The sequence below is a fragment of the Tenrec ecaudatus genome, chromosome 4 (genome assembly GCF_050624435.1).
Source record: "Tenrec ecaudatus isolate mTenEca1 chromosome 4, mTenEca1.hap1, whole genome shotgun sequence".
In the NCBI taxonomy this organism is placed as follows: Eukaryota; Metazoa; Chordata; class Mammalia; order Afrosoricida; family Tenrecidae; genus Tenrec; species Tenrec ecaudatus.
In genome coordinates, this window is record NC_134533.1 from 60,575,164 (window position 1) to 60,580,299 (window position 5,136).

The window sequence follows — 5,136 nt, forward strand, 5'->3', positions numbered from 1 at the left end:
ATCTACAGATCTGCTTACCGCTTTACTGAAGTGGTGAAATGCCTGACCAAAAATTCCCCAAGGGAAAATGGACTATATTGGACTTAGGGAAAAGACTAATGTCTTGAACTTGGCACCTACCAGCCTAAATCAAAATTACCAGACCTCTGGAAGGTAACAGGGGTCTTCATGCATAAATTACCAAATCTCCAAGAATGAAAATTAGCTACTGAATAAACTAAAATGTTGTGAGATTGGGCTTGTTTGGGTTTTGTCTTTTTGTTTCTCAGCCGAGTACTTATTGGTACAAATGCAACCATCTAAAAACATAAGTTATAAAAAACATAGTCACAATGTACACCCCTCCCCAACCTCTACCCCTAAACATCCACAGAGAATGGGGTCCCTGAACCTGCCAAAGAAGCCAACAGAAACCCTCCGTGCACCCCATAGTAGGGGGAGCAGGACAGCTCACCAAGCTGGCCCCTGAAATCCAGGTAAATGGTGAAGCCCAGGTCACTGTTGTTCTTGGCATTGGGCCAAATACCAAGGGATCCGGAAGTCCTCTCACCCCTCTTTGAAGCCCATGTAGAACACCCTCTACTTCCAGTGTGTGAACATGGACTCAGGATGCGTGGAGAAGCAGGTCCTCTTGTGACAGCGGTGGATGTTCAAGTGGACCACCAGGGAGCGGAGGCAGTCATTCCCCTTCACTTGCATTTAGAACAGGAAAGTGAAGGTCAAGTCTTCCACCTTGATGGTATAGATGCCCATCTGCTTGATGAGGCAGGTGTTGGTGACTAGCCACTTGGGGTCCACCAGGGACAATGTAGAACATGTCAAAGTCCTACTCCACAGTTTCCCATCAAAGGATCATGTAGTCTTTGTACTGCCGGTCCTCAATGGGCAGGACCCCATACAGAGTCGCTCAGTGAGAGAAGGAGGAGGTCATCGGGCCCCAGCGCCTTGTTTCTGGCATAGAGCACGGTGTTGAGCGTGGGCTCGTGGAAGAGGCACTAGCCCATCCACTAGCTGACAACGAAGCCCACCTCTTCACTGGCAGCTCCACCTCCCTCACCTTCCCCTTGATGATGGCCCCCCACGTAGTCTAGCTTGATGACTTTAATGATCCTCACTGAGTAAGCAAAGATCCTGGAACACTGGATCACCATGACCTTATGGGCCCCAACTTGGAGGTGCACATGTAGAGAATGCCCGTGCCTGAGTCCACACCCAGTACCACCCTGTCCTTTAAGAGGTGTCAGTTACATAACATGGCAGTATGTGGGGGTCCACACCTCACCCTTCAGCATCTCATGGAGGCCAAAATGTGAATAGGAGTCAAAGTTGTAGTCTTGGGACATCATGTCCCCAGTGCTGGGCTTTTCGCTGCTCTCAGAGTGACCACAGGAGACTCGTCTCATCCATTAGCCAAGTCATCCCATTAGCCATGATGGCTACACCGTTCCCATGATGCAGTTCACAGGCTGCTCTGCAACCATCCTCCCCCCCCCCCCCCCACACACACACACAGCTACTCCTCCTTTGGTCTCCCAGACCCTCTTCATTGCTGTAGGTTTTTATGTGGACATTTTTATTGTGGGGACTTTAAAGATCTGTTCTCTGGACATAAGAAACCATCTTTCTCCTAAATTGTTCAACTAATGGGTTAAGATGTTATGAATCTCATGTTAAAAGTTGTTGTTGATCTACACATGGACAGCTGCCCTTCCCCCCAGAAGAAATTATTTCAGAGGACAGCCCTGAAGCTGCAGCTCAGGGAGAGGGACATGTCTGATCAGAGCACACGGGAGCAAATGAAGGGGGAAGAAGAGAGAGTGGAGCACATCCTGGCCCACCAAGCTTTGAGGACAACATTCCCACTCAGAGCAGCCAATCCACAGAGAAGACCACATGGCCGACCCCACTATGAGACACAACAACCCTCACTGACCCATAGCCCTACAGGGGACAGCACTGGAGACACAGTGTGGGAATTGCACCAGATCTAATCCCACCACACCAAGGCAAAACAATTAAGGGTGTGCAACAGAAAAATAAGGAGAACAAAGCAAAGAAGTGCCCAGGGAATACCAAAAATAGATTTGGGGGCCAGAGCTTGGCACCCTATCAGACTCGACCAGAAAACACGCCTAAAGGCCAATAAACAGTCTTAAACTAACTACAAGCTTTTCTTTGTTGTTGTTGTGTAGTGTGTTTATTTGTTTTGTTTTATAATTGGCTTTTTGTTGTTGCTGCTGTTGTTGTTTTGTTCTGTTTTGTGGCTTGATTTTTCGCTGTCTTGTTTTTGTGCATGTATTACCTCTGCAGATCTGTCTAAATAAGATAGGCTGGATGAACAATCTGGAGGAGAAAACAATGGAACCGGCAGTCCCGGGGGGACATGGGAGAGGGCGAGGTGGGGGTTGGGGGGAAGGAAGTGGTATCAACAAACCCAGGGACAAGGGTGTCAGGGAAAGCCAGCCCCTAACACATCATTACGGGTCCGGTAGGCGCAATTGTACAGCGATAATAAGTAAAGATCATAGTAAAGTTATATAGAGCATGAAAGATAGAAGTGGAGTATAGAAATAAATGGGAGTCAGACACGTTTCAAGGTAGCATGCTCACCTCAGACCCACCTGATGGTCCACGTGGAGGGAGAGAGAGAGTTTAATGGTAGCCCTGGCCCCTTTTATATTCTCTGGGGACATGCAAGCCCCCTAATTACAGGTGAGGACATATGTCACTGGAAGGGGCTGTCCTATAGGTAATACAGTAATGAGAGGGGAGTGGTCTAGGGACATACATGCAATAGGAAGGGGAGGGATTGGGGTTATACATGTGACAAGATGGGCAGGTCCTAGGTTCAGGATGGCGGCCTAACTTTGACCTATTCCCTAGATCTCCATAGGAACCATTATCAATAGGGTGTGAACGCTTGGTCTCAGGCCTCAAGGAGGAATAGTTTGTTGTCCCCAGTAGCAGGGAGTGAGACTTGCCATATAGTCTGGTTGACTAACTGCCCTAGAGGCCTACCCTGTAGTCTGGTAACTAACTACCCTGGGGAGGATGTCTGTAAGCGTTTGACCTCTCCCCACACAAGGGAACAACAAGTGATCCAAATTGGTAGTAAGAAGGGTATAGGAGGCCTGGTAGTGTGTGATCGGGGGTAATGTAACCGAGAGGAATTACTGTAACCCAAATGAAGGCTGAGCATGATAGTGGGACAAGAGAAAAGTAAAAGGAAATCGAGAAAAGGACTAGGAGGCAAAGGGCATTAATACAGGTCTAAATACAGGCATGTACATATGTAAATATATTTATAAATGAGGATGGGGAAATTGATCTAGGTAGATATATTTATAGGTTTAGTATTAAGGTAGCATATGGACATTGGGCCTCCACTCAAGTACTCCCTCAATGCAAGAATACTTTGTTCTATTAAACTAGCATTCCGTGATGCTCACCTTCCCAACAAGATCACTGAAGACAAAGTGGGTGCATAAGCAAGTGTGGTGAAGAAAGCTGATGGAGCCCAGCTATCAAAATTATAGCATCTAGGGTCTTAAAGACTTGAAGGTAAATAAGGGGGCATTTAGCTCAGAAGCACCAAAGCCCACATGGAAGTAGAACACCAGGTATCAGGCATCTAAGAACAAAATCATATCATTGTGAATGAAGGGAAGTATGGAGTGGGGATCCAAAGCCCATCTTTAGTCTACTGGACATCGCCTTACAGAGCCAGTCAGGGTGCAGTGTAGCAATGATGAAACATACAACTTTCCTCTAATTCCTAAATGCTTCCTCCCCCCACCCTACCCCCACTATCATGATCCTAATTCTACCTTACAAATCCATCTAGACCAGAGACTGTACACTGGTACAGATAGGAACTAGAAACATAGTGGGGGGGGGGGAGAATAAAAGAAAAGAAATACAGAGGATCCAGGATGGATGATCCCTTCAGGTCCAGTGGTGAGAGTGGCGATACCAGGAAGGTGGAGGGAGGGTCGGGTAGAGAGGGGGAAGTGATTATAGAAGCTACATATAACATCCTCCCTGGAGGACAGACAACAGATACATGGGTGAAGGGAGACGTCGGATGGTATTAGATATGACAAAATAATAATTTATAAATTATCAAGAGTTCATGAGGGAGGCGGGAGCAGGGAGGGAAGGGGAAAATGAGGAGCTGATGCCAGGGGCTTAAATGGAGAGCAAATGTCTTGAGAATGATGAGGGCAATGAGTGTACAAATGTGCTTTATACAATTGATGGATGTATGCATTGTGAAAAGAGTTGCATGAGCCCCCAATAAAACGATTTTTTTAAAGTTGTTGTTGGTAGACTTATCAATGACTTGAGAAGCAACTGAAGTTAAAGCTGCATGATTTTTGTGCTGAGTCTCCAAAGTGATAGTTTGCATTGTAATAGGTGGATGTTTCTGGGTTTATGTTCATGTACAGCCTGAGCTTTGACAGAATGCAGCGACTACCGGCTGCTTGTGCTCAGACAGATGCCCCATGCTGCTTTTGTTGCCCCAGCCTGTGGTCCTTGTCCTCCTTTATTAGCCCATTGAAATAAAGCATGCAAAGCAACTAGAAAGGGGTCTTATTGTGTGCAAAGACAAAGAGCAGCAAGGAACACCTAACCAAAATCCCACGTGCTCCCTGAATTGGGGCACCTGTATCCTTTATCACTTCCAGCTTCCAGGATTCCAACAGGATTCCAACCTCTCTCTGCCCTCTAACCCAACCCTATCCACACTTGGAGATCCACTTGGCAAGTCATGTTCTCCCTCATGTTCCTGAGATAGAATTCTTAGTTGAGAAATGCACGTGGGTAGAGCAATGTCACATCATGTGAATCCCCCCAGTGACTCTTGAGCTAGAGGTGAATTGAAGATTCCTGATATATTTACTGCGTATGGTATCAAACCCACCTAAACTGGGAGGACCCTGGGGCCAGCTCTGCAGAAGGCTCTTTGGATAAAATGGTGGACACAAGGACAATCTAGAGTCCCAAATATGGGGCAGTGAGGGGAGTGAAAGATAGATAAATGGATATTGGTCTAAGGATTTCAGTATTTGTTATTCTTGGTACGTGTGGGTTATTTCAGAATCTTGGTTCTGTGGATTATTTCAGAAAATGTAC

At 46.5% G+C, this 5,136-nt stretch overlaps 1 pseudogene; it reads right to left on the reverse strand.

The window, feature by feature from the left end:
• Positions 1-359: 359 nt before the first annotated feature.
• Positions 360-1,403, reverse strand: LOC142445828 (protein arginine N-methyltransferase 1 pseudogene; annotated as a pseudogene).
• Between the last annotated feature and the right edge of the window lie 3,733 nt (positions 1,404-5,136).